Source organism: Lagopus muta, chromosome Z (assembly GCF_023343835.1).
Source record: "Lagopus muta isolate bLagMut1 chromosome Z, bLagMut1 primary, whole genome shotgun sequence".
NCBI lineage: Eukaryota > Metazoa > Chordata > Aves > Galliformes > Phasianidae > Lagopus > Lagopus muta.
The window spans coordinates 5,025,436-5,032,717 of NC_064472.1; the positions used below are offsets into that span (position 1 = coordinate 5,025,436).

General features: G+C 45.9%; 1 long non-coding RNA gene across 1 annotated transcript; it reads right to left on the bottom strand.

Moving 5' to 3' along the window:
• Positions 1 to 987: 987 nt before the first annotated feature.
• On the bottom strand, positions 988 to 6,816 carry LOC125687157 (uncharacterized). Its single transcript, XR_007373985.1, has 2 exons — positions 5,993 to 6,816; positions 988 to 2,762 (listed from the first exon to the last, which is right to left on the bottom strand). It is a non-coding gene; the product is annotated as an uncharacterized LOC125687157 (long non-coding RNA).
• Positions 6,817 to 7,282: the final 466 nt, after the last annotated feature.

Consider the following 7,282-nt stretch of genomic DNA (forward strand, 5'->3'; position numbering starts at 1 on the left):
ATACGAATGGAAAATAAAATGAATAAACAAACCTGCATGCAGTTACATAACAAATTATACTCTGCTTAGATTAATTTTAATATAATGATTTGTCCCTGGATGATGATGAACACTGAGTAGAATCTGTAGTCCTTAAGGAATCTTGAATTTAACTGAGAGATGCCACATAATTCTGATTAGGAGATCTTTGGCATATGGTCAGAGTTTCATTTGCACATCTTAAAATTGTTAATATATAGTGGTGTTCAAGCTGAGGCTACTCACCACAGTTTGCCCATTCAAATTATACAAGTGAAAAACGTTATCACTTAAAGAGCCAGAATCAAACCTCAGATTGGCGTATAACATATGCAAACAACTGTATCTGATATTAATAGGGTTATTCTGGGTTTACCACTGGTGCAACAGATTGAGTTTTGTCCCATTATGTTGCACTGATGATGATAATGATTCTTGCAATCTAATTATCTCACCAATTGTCTTCTGATTATAAAAAAGGTATCTGTACTCCCAACCCCAATCCTCCTTGTCATCCATACTCATTAACAACAGACAATACCATAGCATCATGGTGAGCTTACATCATCATGGGTAGCACATCATCTAGAGTAATCTTTTGTCTTCAACACTGCCCATGAAAAAATGCCTAAGAGGAAAATTAACACAGTAAATCTATTAGATTTAGAAAAATATTAATAGAGTAAGTTCTGATAATTACATTACTCTGAAGTTTAGGACAATAGGATCTGGTTATCATAGAAGATAAATTTAAGATCAAAATAGCAGAATTACTCCTCTTAAAAATACTTACTACTGCTTTTGTGGCAGTTTGAAGGAGGTCAAAATTATGAGTCAATTTTTGCAAATATTCTGACAAATGCAAGAGGAAAGTATTTTTTTTCAGGTTTTTTTTTTCATGATCAATAATTTTAATTATTCCATTTGAATAACGTTTCTTGCTTAGGAAACAAACAAACAAACAAGAAGTGTTTTATAATGTAAAAGTTTATTGCTTACAAAAACAAATCGTATTTTATAATATAAATTAGAAATAGTCACACAGTTAATCAATCTATGTCTGTGACGGGGCAGTAGGCCCTTGGGCCCCTCTGGCCCTACTAAATGGGAAGGAAAAGGGAAAAGGAGTAGGGAGACGGGAGGTGGGCTCAAGGAAGGGAAACAAAACCAGCAGCAATGATCTATGGAGGAAAACTTATTTTACTAACTATGATATTGGAATCTAAAATAACACAATATAATGCAATCTAATTGAAATTGAGACTAATAAATCAAATAAAATAGGAGAGAGAAAGATTTCCTGAGACGGATCAAACCTGAAGAGCTTGGTATGGCTAAGAAAGCACACTCCAACACCCCCTGCAATGCAGTAAGAGACAGCCCAATCAGGAAGGGCCAGATCCCATGAATTACGCAATGTACAGAGAGAGGCACCTGTCGCCTTTGTTTCGGCAACCCTGACTGAAGTCTCCTTGTGAAAGTGTTCCGACAGCCCCGGCCAGTTTCGCACGCTTTTCATGACACCAATATGGTGAGCGGCAAAACGGACCTAATTGCAAGGAGCACACCCTTCTTAAAACCTTCCCCATGCCTTAGGGCTACTACCATTATCTCTGACCAATGGACATGTGGCATGTCTTGTTTCCTCCTTATTTGGTCTAACCTGTTCTCTCTTATCTTCAAGACATTTGTTGCCATGGTTTCCCAGGGGCCAAGGGGCCCCTGTCGACCCTGGTGACTGCCCCAGACCATTCAGTTAACTACGTTTCCCCCTCCCTAAGCACAGGCCAATCTACTACAACCTGAGAGGACCCTAATCGCATACACCCCGAAATCCCCGCATTGCGCCTATACATGCCATTGTCCTCTCAGTTAAGTGTTGCCCCGTTACATCATAATGCGCCAAATAATCCTACCCTAATAACCCTATGACCTATTAACATAAAAATCCTAATGTCTTAAGCGTGAGTTCTACATAAAGCTATATACTGCATTCTTAGATGATGCTGATTCATTCATTTCAGCACAAACTATACTTATATATGTAATATACCTATATATCTATATGACTATAAGCGTAAAGCATATTAATATTAGACCTAATACAACTATAACTGAATACAGAATAGAGTTAAACATAGTTAAACATCCGTTACAATACGTACACGAACCCGGTTACAATCTTTCGAGAAGCCTATGGTACTTCAAGTGTTGATTGCTTAAACGTTATTGCAGACAGCTGATGAAGCAAGATACACAAATTAAGATGCAAGTTTCACACCACTGAGCAGGGGGAGGTCCTATCCCGTCACATCCCGAGTCCTCGCCTTCTTCGCCTGCCACAAAATCTCTCCCATGCTCAGTGAAACCCTGCTCTGTTATATCGCAAAGCGCCTGATAGTTCTACCCTAACAGCCTAGAATAATGCTAAAACTAATGCAACTACGATCAGATGCAGTACAGAGTTAAATGTCCCTGTCGCTGTGGGAGACCATCCAAGAAGTACTTCCCACCAGTAGTGCTCTCCGTCCTTCTTTACTCTCTCTAGGACACGACGTATCTCTTCTGTGTCATGGTGAACAGTGATCAAGGTTTTCTGTCCATTGTCTCTGACGCGTTTCCAGCGATTGGTGCAGGTCATCATGTTGCAAAAGCTTCCTTACCAAGTTCCTTCCTTGGTAAGCCAAAGCGAGATTCATCCCACTTGGAGCAGGTGATAGGTCTTTAATCACCATGTAATTATCCTGCAAGAACTGATGTGATGTTGCCGACACTTAATAATTAAAGCCACATCCTACAATACTAGTAAAGTTATAGACAGAGAGATTAGAGATTAGAGTGATTGCTGATAGCTCTAGTGGCACTATCTATGCCCAATATATACCAACATTGTCTCAGGTTCCTGTTGGAATGTACCTCAAGAATAACAAACGTCTGTTCAATATCAAGGCAGATGTCTCAAGCCTTGAGAGCATTGCTCTCACAAACCAGCCGTATGGAATTACTTGTTCTCCAGGCCTCAATCTGGCCACCTGTCCATGAAGGGAACCCATTCTGATGCCCACAGTGTATGCTGCACTAGCTTAAGCACCATGCACATCAGATTTGTTACATGCTGAAAGAGAAGGCCTAATGCTGTCAGGATTTCTAATGCATTTAAAGCGAGGAGTGATTTCAATTCCCGTTTCTCTGCACAATCTATCAGGTGTGTGATGCCTTTCGGATCAAGGAGTACCCCTTCCGGGCCTCTGTTATCATTCCCTACTATCAGGAAGGTCTCTAGTGCTCTTCCTTCCTTTATCAGGCTAGATCTAAACTTCCCACAATCTGTTAGTGCATCTCTCTTAACTCCCAAATGCAAATTCACCTCTCCTTTTGCTATCCCTTTCAGACACAGCTGGAACCTGAGGGCTCCGCACCTCCCCCGCTGTGCCCATCTCCCTTTGATCATGCACTGACTGTTGTAGAGGCTTCTGATTGGTTGCATGCGCACTCAATCTTGTAAAAGGATGTGTGGGTCGAGTCAATGGGTCTGAACACTGTGGCAAAGAGTGAGTCCGGAGACTATCGTTATTTCTTTCTCCATCGGGTGTAGCCTGAGCAGAGGGTGCCGGCCGGATGCCACCTACACCTTCAGGTGCAATTAGGGTGGACAGTGCTGGCCGGACACTATCATCCGAGCATCTGTAAGTTACATCGCTTCCCTTTCTCTCTGCTGTTTATTCTTCTACCGCCTCCTTAACTTTTGACCAATCCGTACCCAAGCCGTGCCCGCAGTTCCCACCCCCCTGGGTGTTACTGCATTCCACCTCCTGAGAGGAGACAGCAAGTGTCCCATCCCAGCTCACTTCTCCCCCTGCCCCCGCAGGGGGCAGATTACACAGAGACAGCGATTGTTGTGGATACAGCGGAGGGGTTTCAACGACCTTGCATTCCTGCACTTCAGCCATTTTGCAAGACAAAAGCGCAGACAGTTGAACGCCTTCTTCTACTTGTTTATGCGAAGCTGAAGCCGAGGGGGGGGTGAAGTGGGATGCCGAAGGTGCGGATGAGATGTTAGTCGCTATAGCTGAGGGCATATTTACGGTGTTCTCTTCCTCAGGGGACCTGCAAGAAAGTACGCTCCCCGCACAAGTAAGCATGATTCTGCCCAAGGGGCGCTCTCCCATTCCCACGGTTAACGCCACTGTGGGCGAGGGGCTCACTGGGGTACGGGACCTTGGGTAGGCAGAGTTGCATTGTCTGGCCCATTTGGTGTTCCGGGGGAGGGGCCCTGGGCCTAAGGCACCCTCCCATCCTCGTTTCCCTGCGGCACTATGACAAACTTCCGACATTGGCATGCGGAGTGCCCTGATCTCCCGCAGGCTTGGCAGGTCTCGTCTGGCCCCGCTTCCCCTTTCTGTCTCCCAGGGACTCGGCATTGGGCCCTGAAGTGACCAAACTGTCCACACTTAAAACACGGTCTCCTACTCTGATCCTCCCTCATGGCCATCGCCGCTACTAACGCTGCTGCTAATCCCTCATTGGTGAGGGGCGTTGTTCTCTGTTTCTCTAGTACATACCTAATGATATCTCCTGGAGTATTGAGGTCGTCGGGAGCGGCTCGAATAAGATCCTTAACATTTTTGTGTGATTTCTGTTTAAAACAATCCATGATTACTGCATTATGGGCAATCTTTGGCAGATCTGAGCCTTCTACTGCCCGAACCAATCGATTGGCAAAATCCGAGAATGACTCAGATGGACCCTGGGCTACCTCTGCCCAGGGAGCAGAAGGTTCAGCTGTCCTGGAGAACCTTCTGAAGGCTGTCAGAGCTGCTTCTGTGGCCGCCATCAGCTCTCCTGGGCGAAGGCGTCTGAACTGGCCTTCAGGGGAACCTATCATCCCTTCCCCATACCCTAACAACCTTGTCAGATTAGTTATCTCTCCCTGTTCCCTGCCATTTGCTGGGTGTTGTGGGTTACATGTCGCTGCTGCAACTACAGCCCTGAGCTGTGCCAACCACTCTTCCTTCCATAACATATACTGCGCTGGCTCAAGTATCACCTGCATGAGGCACTCTATATCGTATGGAAGCAAAGGTCCCGGCACCATAATTGCCTCCAGCGCAGAGAGTGTAGCGGGCGATCGTAAACCCTTCTTCCCTATTGTCTCAGCGAGGCGAGTTACTGCCCTTGGGTCTAAAGGAACCCAAACAGGTCCCTGTCCCCTGATCTCTACAGGGAATGCCTTATAATCATCCAGGAGCTCCGCTGCTCTCATCTCCTCCCTTACCCGGCCCCAATCGATAAATAAGGCCCCTTTTCCCAAGTTAGCTGGGACCCTGGCCGTTTGGGGGGGCGGAACGGGTGGCGGGGGCAGAGCAGCAACCATCAATCGCTCGGCCCCTGAGGGCGGAGCCGCAATCATCAATCGCTCGGCCCCTGAGGGCGGAGCTGCAGCCAGCAATACCTCGGCCCCTGCCCCTGCCCCTACCCGTGTAGGATCCTCCCCCTGACGAAAGCCATGCAAAGAGGGGTACTGGAGAGGATATGGGGGCGGAGCCGTTGGCGATGATGGTGACTCTTCCTCCTTCTTTTCCGGTGTTGGTGTTTCTGGCATGGTCGGTGCCTCCGGTGCCATCTTGTCTTGGGGCAGATCCTTGAAGGGGTTAGAGTCTCCCGACCGCGGTGACCCTCCCCCACCCGGATCCAAACCCAACAGATCTCTGGCAAGGCTTTTGGCTGTCTTTTCTTCTCTCGCTGCCTTCAAAGCCCCCCGAATCGGACCCCAAAATTTAAGCACCGATGCCCCTTGGGACGACATAGCTCTCTGAGCAAGCGCTAATGTCAAAGAGTCCCACTTGCTGGAGTCATAAATCTCATAAGGAAAAGAAAGAAGTCCCTCCTTTACAAGAAAAGAAAGAACGGTGGCCACCTCCTTCTTAGAAGGGGCGGTTTTCCCGCAGTATGTTTTACAGGCTTGATATAATACCTTAATGACGGATTCCATCGTCGCCCAGGGAATTCAAACCCTCCGCGACCTTCCACCAGCTACCAGCGCTGCTCTTAGCCCCAGGGGATCAGCCCCTCCAGCTCTTCCGCCGCCTTACCACGGCAGGCTCCTGCGTCTGTCCCGCAGCCGGCTGTCACACTTCCACAGGTGAGACGTCCTCCCACGGGGCACCATTTGTCGCCTTTGTTTCGGCGACCCTGACTGAAGTCTCCTTGTGAAAGTGTTCCGACAGCCCCGGTCAGTTTCGCACGCTTTTCATGACACCAATATGGTGAGCGGCAAAACGGACCTAATTGCAAGGAGCACACCCTTCTTAAAACTTTCCCCATGCCTTAGGGCTACTACCATTATCTCTGACCAATGGACATGTGGCATGTCTTGTTTCCTCCTTATTTGGTCTAACCTGTTCTCTCTTATCTTCAAGACATTTGTTGCCATGGTTTCCCAGGGGCCAAGGGGCCCCTGTCGACCCTGGTGACTGCCCCAGACCATTCAGTTAACTACAGGCACCTGGAATTGGAACATTAACACTTTAATTCCCATGATATTCCCATGATAATTCTCCATGATATTATAATGTGGAATAACAAAAATCACAAAACCATGACAAATATGTTGCATGTATTTAACAGAACAAAGCCTTGCCTTAGATCTGAAACTAACCCCAACCAACCAAACAACCAAACAAAAAACACCAAAACACCAAAGCAAATAAGCAATCAAGAACAAATATTTGGGGTCTGTCAAAAAACCTTTTTTTTGTTCTTGTAAAGCTTAACATTCTGTGGCTAGTGCTGAATGAAAAGATTGATTATTCCTCAAACTTTCCAAACAACTTCAACTAGGAGTGTTAGTGTCCCAAACAGAGAGAAAAATTGCATCTGTTAGAGGGCAGCTGGGGAAATCTTGATTGGTTTGGATAAATAAATGTATCCAGTAAAGTTACAGTTATTGTAAGGATGTGAGTGAAAGTGAAAAAAAAAAAGGCAGAATACTGAATTTCAATTTTTCTTGCACACTTCTGTCTTTACTCCCACAGCCAAGGCTGTGCTGCTGGTTAGCAGATGTTCCATCACTGGAGGATGAACCTGGGGCAGTTTAAAAAGATAAGGAAGATAAAGGAAGGAGGGTACATGAACAAACTCCACTTCTCTTTGTATATACAAGTTATGACGTAACATAACTGTACAATGAAAATGTTACTAATAGTATGAAAGTTGTGATGCATACCACAAAGTAACTGTTGTCAATGGAGCTGCTGTGATGTAA